Source organism: Rhipicephalus microplus, chromosome X (genome assembly GCF_043290135.1).
Source record: "Rhipicephalus microplus isolate Deutch F79 chromosome X, USDA_Rmic, whole genome shotgun sequence".
Taxonomy (NCBI): Eukaryota; Metazoa; Arthropoda; class Arachnida; order Ixodida; family Ixodidae; genus Rhipicephalus; species Rhipicephalus microplus.
This window is the reverse complement of record NC_134710.1, coordinates 258,127,137-258,139,353: the sequence shown is the minus strand read 5'-3', so window position 1 is coordinate 258,139,353 and position 12,217 is coordinate 258,127,137. Positions and strand designations below refer to the sequence as shown.

The window sequence follows — 12,217 nt, the reverse complement described above, 5'->3', positions numbered from 1 at the left end:
ATGAGTTAAAGCATGCTGCACCTTCTATTTTGAATTTCAAATTGCTCTAATAAAAGAAAGTGTCGGCGTCACCTAATGGATAAGGCAACTGATTTCGGATCAGATTATTGCAGGTTCGAGTCCTGTCACGGACCGTTTTTTTTTCCTCGTTATTTTTTTCTCTGTGGTGAATGAGTGAATGCATGCTGCACCCTCTATGTTACATTTCATTTCACTCTAATAAAGGCGAAGTGTCCGCGTGGCCTAATGGATAAGGCGTCTGACTTCGGATCAGAGGATTGCAGGTTCGAGTCCTGTCGCAGACGGGTTTTGGTCCTCGTTATTTTTTATTCACGGTGGTGAATGCGTTAAAGCATGCTGTACCTTCTCTATTACATTTATTTCTCACAAACAAACAAAAGTGTCCGCGTGGCCTGATGGATAAGGCGTCTGACTTCGGATCGAAGATTGCAGGTTCGAGTCCTGTCGCGGATGGTTTTTTTTCCTCGTTATTATCTTCCCGGTGGTGAATGAGTTAAAGCATGCTGCACATTCTATGTGACATTTCATTTCGCTCTAATAAAGTAAAATTGTCCGCGTGGCCTAATCGAAAATGCGTCTGACTTCAGATCAGAAGATTGCAGGTCCGAGTCCTGTCGGGGACGGCTTTTTTTTTCTTCCTTATTTTTTCCCGGTGGTGAATGAGTTAAAGCATACTGCACCTTCTCTGTTACATTTCATTTCGCTCTAACAAAAAAAATTGTCCACGTTGCCTAACGAATAAGGCGTTTGACTTCGGATCAGAAGATTGCAGGTTCGAGTCCTGTCGCGGACGGTTTTTTTTTCCTCGTTATTTACTTCCCGGTGTTGAATGAGTTAAAGCATGCTGCACCTTCTATTTTGAATTTCAAATCTCTAATAAAAAAAGTGTCGGCGTGACCTAATGAATAAGGCAACTGATTTCAGATCAGATTATTGCAGGTTCGAGTCCTTTCACGGACGGTTTTTTTTCCTCGTTATTTTTTCTCTGTGGTGAATGAGTGAACGCATGCTGCACCTTCTATGTTACATTTCATTTCGCTCTAATAAAGGCGAAGTGTCCGCGTGGCCTAATAGATAAGGCGTCTGACTTCGGATCAGAAGACTGCAGGTTCGAGTCCTGTCGCGGACGGTTTTTTTTCCTCGTTATTTTCTTCCCGGTGCTGAATGAGTTATAGCATGCTGCACCTTCTCTGTTACAGTTCATTTCGCTCTCATAAAAACGAAGTGTCCGCGTGGCCTAATGGATAAGGCGTCTGACTTCGGATCAGAAGATTGCAGGTTCGAATCCTGTCGCGGACGGTTTTTTTTCCTCGTTATTTTCTTCCCTGTGGTGAATGAGTTAAAGCACGCTGCACCTTCTGTGTTACATTTCATTTCGCTCTAATAAAGACGAAGTGTCCGCGTGGCCTATTTGATAAGGCGTCTGACTTCGGATCAGAAGATTCCAGGTTCGAGTCTTGTCGCGGACGGTTTTTTTTCCTCGTTATTTTCTTCCCTGTAGTGAATGAGTTAAAGCATGCTGCACCTTCTATGTTACATTTCATTTCGCTCTAATCAAGGCGAAGTGTCCGCGTGGCCTAATGGATAAGGCGTCTGACTTCGGATCAGAAGATTGCCGGTTCGAGTCCTGTCGCGGATGGTTTTTTTTTCCTCGTTAATTATTATTCACGGTGGTGAATGCGTTAAAGCACACCTTATCTGTTACATTTATTTCTCACAAACAAAAAAAGTGTCCGCGTTGCCTTATGGATAAGGCGCCTGACTTCGGTTCAGACGATTGCAGATTCTTGTCCTGTGGCAGAAAGTTTTTTTTTTCCTCGGTTTTTTCATTCCCGGTGGTGAATGGGTTAAAGCATGCTGTACCTTCTCTGTTACATTTCATTTCGCTCTAACAAAAAAAATTGTCCACGTTGCCTAACGAATAAGGCGTTTGACTTCGGATCAGAAGATTGCAGGTTCGAGTCCTGTCGCGGACGGTTTTTTTTCCTCGTTATTTACTTCCCGGTGTTGAATGAGTTAAAGCATGCTGCACCTTCTATTTTGAATTTCAAATCTCTAATAAAAAAAGTGTCGGCGTGACCTAATGAATAAGGCAACTGATTTCAGATCAGATTATCGCAGGTTCGAGTCCTTTCACGGACGGTTTTTTTTTCCTCGTTATTTTTTCTCTGTGGTGAATGAGTGAACGCATGCTGCACCTTCTATGTTACATTTCATTTCGCTCTAATAAAGGCGAAGTGTCCGCGTGGCCTAATAGATAAGGCGTCTGACTTCGGATCAGAAGACTGCAGGTTCGAGTCCTGTCGCGGACGGTTTTTTTTCCTCGTTATTTTCTTCCCGGTGCTGAATGAGTTATAGCATGCTGCACCTTCTCTGTTACAGTTCATTTCGCTCTCATAAAAACGAAGTGTCCGCGTGGCCTAATGGATAAGGCGGCTGACTTCGGATCAGAAGATTGCAGGTTCGAATCCTGTCGCGGACGGTTTTTTTTCCTCGTTATTTTCTTCCCTGTGGTGAATGAGTTAAAGCACGCTGCACCTTCTGTGTTACATTTCATTTCGCTCTAATAAAGACGAAGTGTCCGCGTGGCCTATTTGATAAGGCGTCTGACTTCGGATCAGAAGATTCCAGGTTCGAGTCTTGTCGCGGACGGTTTTTTTTCCTCGTTATTTTCTTCCCTGTAGTGAATGAGTTAAAGCATGCTGCACCTTCTATGTTACATTTCATTTCGCTCTAATCAAGGCGAAGTGTCCGCGTGGCCTAATGGATAATGCGTCTGACTTCGGATCAGAAGATTGCCGGTTCGAGTCCTGTCGCGGATGGTTTTTTTTTTCCTCGTTAATTATTATTCACGGTGGTGAATGCGTTAAAGCATACCTTATCTGTTACATTTATTTCTCACAAACAAAAAAAGTGTCCGCGTTGCCTTATGGATAAGGCGCCTGACTTCGGTTCAGACGATTGCAGATTCTTGTCCTGTGGCAGAAGGTTTTTTTTTTCCTCGGTTTTTTCATTCCCGGTGGTGAATGGGTTAAAGCATGCTGTACCTTCTCTGGTACATTTAATTTCTCACTAACAAACGAAAGTGTCCCCGTGGCCTAATGGATAAGGCGTCTGACTTCGGATCGAAGGTTGCAGGTTCGAGTGCTGTCACGGACGGTTTTTTTTTTCATCGTTATTTACTTCCCGGTGTTGAATGAGTTAAAGCATGCTGCACCTTCTATTTTGAATTTCAAATTGCTCTAATAAAAGAAAGTGTCAGCGTGACCTAATGGATAAGGCAACTGATTTCGGATCAGATTATTGCAGGTTCGAGTCCAGTCACGGATGGCTTTTTTTCCTCGTTATTTTTTTCTCTGTGGTGAATGAGTGAACGCATGCTGCACCTTCTCTGTTACATTTCATTTCGCTCTAATAGAGGCGAAGTGTCCGCGTGGTCTGATGGATAACGCGTCTGACTTCGGATCAGATGATTGCAGGTTCGAGTCGTGTCGCGGATGGTTTTTTTTCCTCGTTATTTTCTTCCCGGTGCTGAATGAGTTAAAGCATGCTGCACCTTCTCTGTTACAGTTCATTTCGCTCTCATCAAGACGAAGTGTCCGCGTGGCCTAATGGATAAGGCGTCTGACTTCGGATCAGAAGATTGCAGGTTCGAATCCTGTCGCGGACGGTTTTTTTTCCTCGTTATTTTCTTCCCTGTTGTGAATGAGTTAAAGCATGCTGCACCTTCTATGTTACATTTCATTTCGCTCTAATGAAGTAAAATTGTCCGCGTGGCCTTATGGATAAGGCGTCTGACTTCTGATCAGATGATTGCAGGTTCGAGTCCTGTCGCAGATGGTTTTTTTTTCCTCGTTATTTACTTCCCGGTGTTGAATGAGTTAAAGCATGCTGCACCTTCTATTTTGAATTTCAAATTGCTCTAATAAAAGAAAGTGTCAGCGTGACCTAATGGATAAGGCAACTGATTTCGGATCAGATTATTGCAGGTTCGAGTCCTGTCACGGATGGTTTTTTTTCCTCGTTAATTTTTTCTCTGTGGTGAATGAGTGAACGCATGCTGCACCTTCTATGTTACATTTCATTTCGCTCTAATAGAGGTGAAGTGTCCGCGTGGTCTGATGGATAACGCGTCTGACTTCGGATCAGATGATTGCAGGTTCGAGTCGTGTCGCGGATGGTTTTTTTTTCCTCGTTATTTTCTTCCCGGTGCTGAATGAGTTAAAGCATGCTGCACCTTCTCTGTTACAGTTCATTTCGCTCTCATTAAGACGAAGTGTCCGCGTGGCCTAATGGATAAGGCGTCTGACTTAGGATCAGAAGATTGCAGGTTCGAATCCTGTCGCAGACGGTTTTTTTTCCTCGTTATTTTCTTCCCTGTGGTGAATGAGTTAAAGCATGCTGCACCTTCTATGTTACATTTCATTTCGCTCTAATGAAGTAAAATTGTCCGCGTGGCCTTATGGATAAGGCGTCTGACTTCGGATCAGAAGATTGCCGGTTCGAGTCCTGTCGCGGATGGTTTTTTTTTCCTCGTTATTATTATTCACGGTGGTGAATGCGTTAAAGCATACCTTCTCTGTTACATTTATTTCTCACAAACAAAAAAAGTGTCCGCGTTGCCTTATGGATAAGGCGTCTGACTTCGGTTCAGACGATTGCAGATTCTTGTCCTGTGGTAGAAGGTTTTTTTTTTTCCTCGGTTTTTTCATTCCCGATGGTGAATGGGTTCAAGCATGCTGTACCTTCTCTGGTACATTTAATTTCTCACTAACAAACGGAAGTGTCCGCGTGGCCTAATGGATAAGGCGTCTGACTTCGGATCGAAGATTGCAGGTTCGAGTCCTGTCACGGATGGTTTTTTTTTCCTCGTTATTTTCTTCCCTGTGGTGAATGAGTTAAAGCATGCTGCACCTTCTATATGACATTTCATTTCGCTCTAATAAAGTAAAATTGTCCGCGTGGCCTAATCGAAAAGGCGTCTGACTTAAGATCAGAAGATTGCAGGTCCGAGTCCTGTCGGGGACGGCTTTTTTTTCTTCCTTATTGTTTCCCGGTGGTGAATGAGTTAAAGCATACTGCACCTTCTCTGTTACATTTCATTTCGCTCTAATAAAAAAAGTTGTCCGCGTGGCCTAACGAATGAGGCGTCTGACTTCGGATCAGAAGATTGCAGGTTCGAGTCCTGTCGCTGACGGTTTTTTTTCCTTGTTATTTACTTCCCGGTGTTGAATGAGTTAAAGCATGCTGCACCTTCTATTTTGAATTTCAAATTGCTCTAATAAAAGAAAGTGTCGGCGTCACCTAATGGATAAGGCAACTGATTTCGGATCAGATTATTGCAGGTTCGAGTCCTGTCACGGACCGTTTTTTTTTCCTCGTTATTTTTTTCTCTGTGGTGAATGAGTGAATGCATGCTGCACCCTCTATGTTACATTTCATTTCACTCTAATAAAGGCGAAGTGTCCGCGTGGCCTAATGGATAAGGCGTCTGACTTCGGATCAGAGGATTGCAGGTTCGAGTCCTGTCGCAGACGGGTTTTGGTCCTCGTTATTTTTTATTCACGGTGGTGAATGCGTTAAAGCATGCTGTACCTTCTCTATTACATTTATTTCTCACAAACAAACAAAAGTGTCCGCGTGGCCTGATGGATAAGGCGTCTGACTTCGGATCGAAGATTGCAGGTTCGAGTCCTGTCGCGGATGGTTTTTTTTCCTCGTTATTATCTTCCCGGTGGTGAATGAGTTAAAGCATGCTGCACATTCTATGTGACATTTCATTTCGCTCTAATAAAGTAAAATTGTCCGCGTGGCCTAATCGAAAATGCGTCTGACTTCAGATCAGAAGATTGCAGGTCCGAGTCCTGTCGGGGACGGCTTTTTTTTTCTTCCTTATTTTTTCCCGGTGGTGAATGAGTTAAAGCATACTGCACCTTCTCTGTTACATTTCATTTCGCTCTAACAAAAAAAATTGTCCACGTTGCCTAACGAATAAGGCGTTTGACTTCGGATCAGAAGATTGCAGGTTCGAGTCCTGTCGCGGACGGTTTTTTTTTCCTCGTTATTTACTTCCCGGTGTTGAATGAGTTAAAGCATGCTGCACCTTCTATTTTGAATTTCAAATCTCTAATAAAAAAAGTGTCGGCGTGACCTAATGAATAAGGCAACTGATTTCAGATCAGATTATTGCAGGTTCGAGTCCTTTCACGGACGGTTTTTTTTCCTCGTTATTTTTTCTCTGTGGTGAATGAGTGAACGCATGCTGCACCTTCTATGTTACATTTCATTTCGCTCTAATAAAGGCGAAGTGTCCGCGTGGCCTAATAGATAAGGCGTCTGACTTCGGATCAGAAGACTGCAGGTTCGAGTCCTGTCGCGGACGGTTTTTTTTCCTCGTTATTTTCTTCCCGGTGCTGAATGAGTTATAGCATGCTGCACCTTCTCTGTTACAATTCATTTCGCTCTCATAAAAACGAAGTGTCCGCGTGGCCTAATGGATAAGGCGTCTGACTTCGGATCAGAAGATTGCAGGTTCGAATCCTGTCGCGGACGGTTTTTTTTCCTCGTTATTTTCTTCCCTGTGGTGAATGAGTTAAAGCACGCTGCACCTTCTGTGTTACATTTCATTTCGCTCTAATAAAGACGAAGTGTCCGCGTGGCCTATTTGATAAGGCGTCTGACTTCGGATCAGAAGATTCCAGGTTCGAGTCTTGTCGCGGACGGTTTTTTTTCCTCGTTATTTTCTTCCCTGTAGTGAATGAGTTAAAGCATGCTGCAGCTTCTATGTTACATTTCATTTCGCTCTAATCAAGGCGAAGTGTCCGCGTGGCCTAATGGATAAGGCGTCTGACTTCGGATCAGAAGATTGCCGGTTCGAGTCCTGTCGCGGATGGTTTTTTTTTCCTCGTTAATTATTATTCACGGTGGTGAATGCGTTAAAGCATACCTTATCTGTTACATTTATTTCTCACAAACAAAAAAAGTGTCCGCGTTGCCTTATGGATAAGGCGCCTGACTTCGGTTCAGACGATTGCAGATTCTTGTCCTGTGGCAGAAGGTTTTTTTTTTCCTCGGTTTTTTCATTCCCGGTGGTGAATGGGTTAAAGCATGCTGTACCTTCTCTGGTACATTTAATTTCTCACTAACAAACGAAAGTGTCCCCGTGGCCTAATGGATAAGGCGTCTGACTTCGGATCGAAGATTGCAGGTTCGAGTGCTGTCGTGGACGGTTTTTTTTCCTCGTTATTTACTTCCCGGTGTTGAATGAGTTAAAGCATGCTGCACCTTCTATTTTGAATTTCAAATTGCTCTAATCAAAGAAAGTGTCGACATGACCTAATGAATAAGGCAACTGATTTCGGATCAGATTATTGCAGGTTTGAGTCCTGTCACGGACTGTTTTTTTTTCTCGTTATTTTTTTCTCTGTGGTGAATGAGTGAACGCATGCTGCACCTTCTATGTTACATTTCATTTCGCTCTAATAAAGGCGAAGTGTCCGCGTGGCCTAATGGATAAGGCGTCTGACTTCGGATCAGAAGATTGCAGGTTCGAGTCGTGTCGCAGATGGTTTTTTTTCCTCGTTATTTTCTTCCCGGTGCTGAATGAGTTAAAGCATGCTGCACCTTCTCTGTTACAGTTCATTTCGCTCTCATAAAGACGAAGTGTCCGCGTGGCCTAATGAATAAGGCGTCTGACTTCGGATCAGAAGATTGCAGGTTCGAATCCTGTCGCGGACGGTTTTTTTTCCTCGTTATTTTTTTCTCTGTGGTGAATGAGTGAACGCATGCTGCACCTTCTATGTTACATTTCATTTCGCTCTAATAAAGGCGAAGTGTCCGCGTGGCCTAATGGATAAGGCGTCTGACTTCGGATCAGAAGATTGCAGGTACGAGTCGTGTCGCGGATGGTTTTTTTTCCTCGTTATTTTCTTCCCGGTGCTGAATGAGTTAAAGCATGCTGCACTTTCTCTGTTACAGTTCATTTCGCTCTCAAAAAGACGAAGTGTCCGCGTGGCCTAATGGATAAGGCGTCTGACTTCGGATCAGAAGATTGCAGGTTCGAATCCTGTCGCAGACGGTTTTCTTTCCTCGTTATTTTCTTCCCTGTGGTGAATGAGTTAAAGCACGCTGCACCTTCTGTGTTACATTTCATTTCGCTCTAATAAAGACGAAGTATCCGCGTGGCCTATTGGATAAGGCGTCTGACTTCGGTTCAGACGATCGCAGATTCGTGTCCTTTGGCGGAGGTTTTTTTTTCCTCGGTTTTTTTCATTCCCGGTGGTGAATGGGTTAAAGCATGCTGTACTTTCTCTGGTACATTTAATTTCTCACTAAGAAATGAAAGTGTCCGCGTGGCCTAATGCCTAAGGCGTCTGACTTCGGATCAGAAGATTGCAGGTTCGAGTCCTGTCGTGGACGGTTTTTTTTCCTCGTTATTTTCTTCCCGGTGGTGAATGAGTTAAAGCATGCTGCACCTTCTCTGTTACAGTTCATTTCGCTCTCATTGCGTGGCCTAATGGATAAGGCGTCTGACTTCGGATCAGAACATTGCAGGTTCGAATCCTGTCGCGGACGGTTTTTTTTATTCGTTATTTTTTTCCCGTTGGTGAATGAGTCAAAGCATGCTGCACCTTCTCTGTTACATTTCAAATTGCGCAAATCAAGAAAGTGTCCGCGTGGCCTAATGGATAAGGCGTCTGACTTCGTATAAGAAGATTGCATGTTCGAGTCCTGTCTTCGACGGTTTTTTTTTCCTCGTTTTTTTATTCCCGGTGGTGAATGGGTTAAAGCATACTGTACCTTCTCTGGTAACTTTCATTTCTCACTAACAAACAGAAGTGTCCGTGTGGCCTAATGGATAAGGCGTCTGACTTCGGATCAGAAGATTGCAGGTTCGAGTCCTGTCGCGGTTGGTTTTTTTTTTTCCTCGTTATTTTCTTCCCAGGGCTGAATGAGTTAAAGCATGCTGCACCTTCTCTGTTACAGTTCATTTCGCTCTCATAAAGACGAAGTGTCCGCGTGGCCTAATGGATACGGCGTCTGTTTTCGGATCGAAGATTGCAGGTTCGAGTCCTATCGCGGACGGTTTTTTTTTTCCTCGTTATTTTCTTCCCGGTGGTGAATGAGTTAAAGCATGCTGCACCTTCTATGTGACATTTCATTTCGCTCTAATAAAGTAAAATTGTCCGCGTGGCCTAATCGAAAAGGCGTCTGACTTCAGATCAGAAGATTGCAGGTCCGAGTCTTGTCGGGGACGGCTTTTTTTTCTTCCTTATTGTTTCCCGGTGGTGAATGAGTTAAAGCATACTGCACCTTCTCTGTTACATTTCATTTCGCTCTAATAAAAATAATTGTCCGCGTAGCCTAATGAATAAGGCGTCTGCCTTCGGATCAGAAGATTGCAGGTTCGAGTCCTGTCGCGGACGGTTTTTTTTCCTCGTTATTTACTTCCCGGTGTTGAATGAGTTAAAGCATGCTGCACCTTCTATTTTGAATTTCAAATTGCTCTAATAAAAGAAAGTGTCGGCGTGACCTAATGGATAAGGCAACTGATTTCGGATCACATTATTGCAGGTTCGAGTCCTGTCACGGAAGGTTCTTTTTTCCTCGTTATTTTTTTCTCTGTGGTGAATGAGTGAACGCATGCTGCACCTTCTATGTTACATTTCATTTCGCTCTAATAAAGGCGAAGTGTCCGCGTGGCCTAATGGATAAGGCGTCTGACTTCGGATCAGAAGATTGCAGGTTCGAGTCCTGTCGCGGATAGTTTTTTTTTCCTCGTTATTTTCTTCCCGGTGCTGAATGAGTTAAAGCATGCTGCACCTTCTCTGTCACAGTTCATTTCGCTCTCATGAAGACGAAGTTTCCGCGTGGCCTAATGGATAAAGCGTCTGACTTCGGATCAGAAGATTGCAGGTTCGAATCCTGTCGCGGACGGTTTTTTTTCCTCGTTATTTTCTTCCCTTTGGTGAATGAGTTAAAGCACGCTGCACCTTCTGTGTTACATTTCATTTCGCTCTAATAAAGACGAAGTATCCGCGTGGCCTATTGGATAAGGCGTCTGACTTCGGATCAGAAGATTCCAGGTTCGAGTCCTGTCGCGGACGGGTTTTTTTTCCTCGTTATTTTCTTCCCTGTGGTGAATGAGTTAAAGCATGCTGCACCTTCTATGTTACATTTCGTTTCGCTCTAATAAAGTAAAATTGTCCGCGTGGCCTAATGGATAACGCGTCTGACTTCGGATCAGAAGATTGCAGGTTCGAGTCCTGTCGTGGACGGTTTTTTTTTCCTCGTTAATTTTTATTCTCAGTGGTGAATGCGTTAAAGCATACCTTCTCTGTTACATTTATTTCTCACAAAAAAAAGGTGTCCGCGTTGCCTTATGGATAAGGCGTCTGACTTCGGTTCAGATGATTGCAGATTCGTGTCCTGTGGCGGAAGGTTTTTTTTTTCTCGGTTTTTCATTCCCGGTGGTGAATGGGTTAAAGCATGCTGTACCTTCTCTGGTACATTTAATTTCTCACTAACAAATGAAAGTGTCCGCGTGGCCTAATGGATAAGGCGTCTGACTTCGGATCAGAAGATTGCAGGTTCGAGTCCTGTCGCGGACGGTTTTTTTTTCCTCGTTATTTTCTTCCCGGTGGTGAATGAGTTAAAGCATGCTGCACCTTCTATGTGACATTTCATTTCGCTCTAATAAAGTAAAATTGTCCGCGTGGCCTAATGAATAAGGCATCTGACTTCGGATCAGAAGACTGCAGGTTCGAGTCCTGTCGCGGACGGTTTTTTTTTCCTCGTTATTTTCTTCCCGGTGCTGAATGAGTTAAAGCATGCTGCACCTTCTCTGTTACAGTTCATTTCGCTCTCATAAAAACGAAGTGTCCGCGTGGCCTAATGGATAAGGCGTCTGACTTCGGATCAGAAGATTGCAGGTTCGAATCCTGTCGCGGACGGTTTTTTTTCCTCTTTATTTTCTTCCCTGTGGTGAATGAGTTAAAGCACGCTGCACCTTCTGTGTTACATTTCATTTCGCTCTAATAAAGACGAAGTGTCCGCGTGGCCTATTGGATAAGGCGTCTGACTTCGGATCAGAAGATTCCGGGTTCGAGTCCCGTCGCGGACGGTTTTTTTTCCTCGTTATTTTCTTCCCTGTAGTGAATGAGTTAAAGCATGCTGCACCTTCTATGTTACATTTCATTTCGCTCTAATAAAGGCGAAGTGTCCGCGTGGCCTAATGGATAAGGCGTCTGACTTCGGATCAGAAGATTGCCGGTTCGAGTCCTGTCGCGGATGGTTTTTTTCCTCGTTAATTATTATTCACGGTGGTGAATGCGTTAAAGCATACCTTCTCTGTTACATTTATTTCTCACAAACAAAAAAAGTGTCCGCGTTGCCTTATGGATAAGGCGCCTGACTTCGGTTCAGACGATTGCAGATTCTTGTCCTGTGGCAGAAGGTTTTTTTTTCCTCGGTTTTTTCATTCCCGGTGGTGAATGGGTTAAAGCTTGCTGTACCTTCTCTGGTACATTTAATTTCTCACTAACAAACGAAAGTGTCCGCGTGGCCTAATGGATAAGGCGTCTGACTTCGGATCGAAGATTGCAGGTTCGAGTCCTGTCGTGGACGGTTTTTTTTCCTGGTTATTTACTTCCCGGTGTTGAATGAGTTAAAGCATGCTGCACCTTCTATTTTGAATTTCAAATTGCTCTAATCAAAGAAAGTGTCGGCGTGACCTAATAAATAAGGCAACTGATTTCGGATCAGATTATTGCAGGTTTGAGTCCTGTCACGAATTGTTTTTTTTTCTCGTTATTTTTTTCTCTGTGGTGAATGAGTGAACGCATGCTGCACCTTCTATGTTACATTTCATTTCGCTCTCATAAAGACGAAGTGTCCGCGTGGCCTAATGAATAAGGCGTCTGACTTCGGATCAGAAAATTGCATGTTTGAATCCTGTCGCGGACGGTTTTTTTTATCTCGTTATTTTTTTCTCTGTGGTGAATGAGTGAATGCATGCTGCACCTTCTATGTTACATTTCGTTTCACTCTAATAAAGGCGAAGTGTCCGCGTGGCCTAATGGATAAGGCGTCTGACTTCGGATCAGAGGATTGCAGGTTCGAGTCCTGTCGCAGACGGTTTTTTGTCCTCGTTATTTTTTATTCACGGTGGTGAATGCGTTAAAGCATGCTGTACCTT

The 12,217-nt window shown here is 43.7% G+C and overlaps 27 non-coding genes across 27 annotated transcripts; all 27 read left to right on the top strand.

Moving 5' to 3' along the window:
- Window positions 1-232: 232 nt before the first annotated feature.
- Window positions 233-305, top strand: TRNAR-UCG (transfer RNA arginine (anticodon UCG)). Its single transcript has one exon. It is a non-coding gene; the product is annotated as a tRNA-Arg (tRNA).
- A 772-nt stretch (window positions 306-1,077) lies between these two features.
- Window positions 1,078-1,150, top strand: TRNAR-UCG (transfer RNA arginine (anticodon UCG)). The gene has a single exon. It is a non-coding gene; the product is annotated as a tRNA-Arg (tRNA).
- A 97-nt stretch (window positions 1,151-1,247) lies between these two features.
- On the top strand, window positions 1,248-1,320 carry TRNAR-UCG (transfer RNA arginine (anticodon UCG)). The gene has a single exon. It is a non-coding gene; the product is annotated as a tRNA-Arg (tRNA).
- Window positions 1,321-1,587: 267 nt separating this feature from the next.
- TRNAR-UCG (transfer RNA arginine (anticodon UCG)) lies at window positions 1,588-1,660 on the top strand. The gene has a single exon. It is a non-coding gene; the product is annotated as a tRNA-Arg (tRNA).
- A 600-nt stretch (window positions 1,661-2,260) lies between these two features.
- TRNAR-UCG (transfer RNA arginine (anticodon UCG)) lies at window positions 2,261-2,333 on the top strand. Its single transcript has one exon. It is a non-coding gene; the product is annotated as a tRNA-Arg (tRNA).
- Window positions 2,334-2,430: 97 nt separating this feature from the next.
- On the top strand, window positions 2,431-2,503 carry TRNAR-UCG (transfer RNA arginine (anticodon UCG)). The gene has a single exon. It is a non-coding gene; the product is annotated as a tRNA-Arg (tRNA).
- A 1,115-nt stretch (window positions 2,504-3,618) lies between these two features.
- Window positions 3,619-3,691, top strand: TRNAR-UCG (transfer RNA arginine (anticodon UCG)). Its single transcript has one exon. It is a non-coding gene; the product is annotated as a tRNA-Arg (tRNA).
- Window positions 3,692-4,299: 608 nt separating this feature from the next.
- On the top strand, window positions 4,300-4,372 carry TRNAL-UAG (transfer RNA leucine (anticodon UAG)). Its single transcript has one exon. It is a non-coding gene; the product is annotated as a tRNA-Leu (tRNA).
- A 1,113-nt stretch (window positions 4,373-5,485) lies between these two features.
- Window positions 5,486-5,558, top strand: TRNAR-UCG (transfer RNA arginine (anticodon UCG)). Its single transcript has one exon. It is a non-coding gene; the product is annotated as a tRNA-Arg (tRNA).
- Window positions 5,559-6,330: 772 nt separating this feature from the next.
- TRNAR-UCG (transfer RNA arginine (anticodon UCG)) lies at window positions 6,331-6,403 on the top strand. Its single transcript has one exon. It is a non-coding gene; the product is annotated as a tRNA-Arg (tRNA).
- Window positions 6,404-6,500: 97 nt separating this feature from the next.
- TRNAR-UCG (transfer RNA arginine (anticodon UCG)) lies at window positions 6,501-6,573 on the top strand. Its single transcript has one exon. It is a non-coding gene; the product is annotated as a tRNA-Arg (tRNA).
- A 267-nt stretch (window positions 6,574-6,840) lies between these two features.
- Window positions 6,841-6,913, top strand: TRNAR-UCG (transfer RNA arginine (anticodon UCG)). The gene has a single exon. It is a non-coding gene; the product is annotated as a tRNA-Arg (tRNA).
- A 772-nt stretch (window positions 6,914-7,685) lies between these two features.
- TRNAR-UCG (transfer RNA arginine (anticodon UCG)) lies at window positions 7,686-7,758 on the top strand. The gene has a single exon. It is a non-coding gene; the product is annotated as a tRNA-Arg (tRNA).
- A 267-nt stretch (window positions 7,759-8,025) lies between these two features.
- Window positions 8,026-8,098, top strand: TRNAR-UCG (transfer RNA arginine (anticodon UCG)). Its single transcript has one exon. It is a non-coding gene; the product is annotated as a tRNA-Arg (tRNA).
- Window positions 8,099-8,366: 268 nt separating this feature from the next.
- Window positions 8,367-8,439, top strand: TRNAR-UCG (transfer RNA arginine (anticodon UCG)). Its single transcript has one exon. It is a non-coding gene; the product is annotated as a tRNA-Arg (tRNA).
- A 421-nt stretch (window positions 8,440-8,860) lies between these two features.
- On the top strand, window positions 8,861-8,933 carry TRNAR-UCG (transfer RNA arginine (anticodon UCG)). Its single transcript has one exon. It is a non-coding gene; the product is annotated as a tRNA-Arg (tRNA).
- Window positions 8,934-9,373: 440 nt separating this feature from the next.
- Window positions 9,374-9,446, top strand: TRNAR-UCG (transfer RNA arginine (anticodon UCG)). The gene has a single exon. It is a non-coding gene; the product is annotated as a tRNA-Arg (tRNA).
- A 267-nt stretch (window positions 9,447-9,713) lies between these two features.
- On the top strand, window positions 9,714-9,786 carry TRNAR-UCG (transfer RNA arginine (anticodon UCG)). The gene has a single exon. It is a non-coding gene; the product is annotated as a tRNA-Arg (tRNA).
- A 98-nt stretch (window positions 9,787-9,884) lies between these two features.
- TRNAR-UCG (transfer RNA arginine (anticodon UCG)) lies at window positions 9,885-9,957 on the top strand. The gene has a single exon. It is a non-coding gene; the product is annotated as a tRNA-Arg (tRNA).
- Window positions 9,958-10,054: 97 nt separating this feature from the next.
- Window positions 10,055-10,127, top strand: TRNAR-UCG (transfer RNA arginine (anticodon UCG)). Its single transcript has one exon. It is a non-coding gene; the product is annotated as a tRNA-Arg (tRNA).
- A 98-nt stretch (window positions 10,128-10,225) lies between these two features.
- Window positions 10,226-10,298, top strand: TRNAR-UCG (transfer RNA arginine (anticodon UCG)). The gene has a single exon. It is a non-coding gene; the product is annotated as a tRNA-Arg (tRNA).
- Window positions 10,299-10,558: 260 nt separating this feature from the next.
- TRNAR-UCG (transfer RNA arginine (anticodon UCG)) lies at window positions 10,559-10,631 on the top strand. The gene has a single exon. It is a non-coding gene; the product is annotated as a tRNA-Arg (tRNA).
- Window positions 10,632-10,729: 98 nt separating this feature from the next.
- Window positions 10,730-10,802, top strand: TRNAR-UCG (transfer RNA arginine (anticodon UCG)). The gene has a single exon. It is a non-coding gene; the product is annotated as a tRNA-Arg (tRNA).
- Window positions 10,803-10,900: 98 nt separating this feature from the next.
- On the top strand, window positions 10,901-10,973 carry TRNAR-UCG (transfer RNA arginine (anticodon UCG)). The gene has a single exon. It is a non-coding gene; the product is annotated as a tRNA-Arg (tRNA).
- A 97-nt stretch (window positions 10,974-11,070) lies between these two features.
- TRNAR-UCG (transfer RNA arginine (anticodon UCG)) lies at window positions 11,071-11,143 on the top strand. Its single transcript has one exon. It is a non-coding gene; the product is annotated as a tRNA-Arg (tRNA).
- A 97-nt stretch (window positions 11,144-11,240) lies between these two features.
- On the top strand, window positions 11,241-11,313 carry TRNAR-UCG (transfer RNA arginine (anticodon UCG)). The gene has a single exon. It is a non-coding gene; the product is annotated as a tRNA-Arg (tRNA).
- A 770-nt stretch (window positions 11,314-12,083) lies between these two features.
- On the top strand, window positions 12,084-12,156 carry TRNAR-UCG (transfer RNA arginine (anticodon UCG)). Its single transcript has one exon. It is a non-coding gene; the product is annotated as a tRNA-Arg (tRNA).
- The last annotated feature ends 61 nt before the right edge of the window (window positions 12,157-12,217 follow it).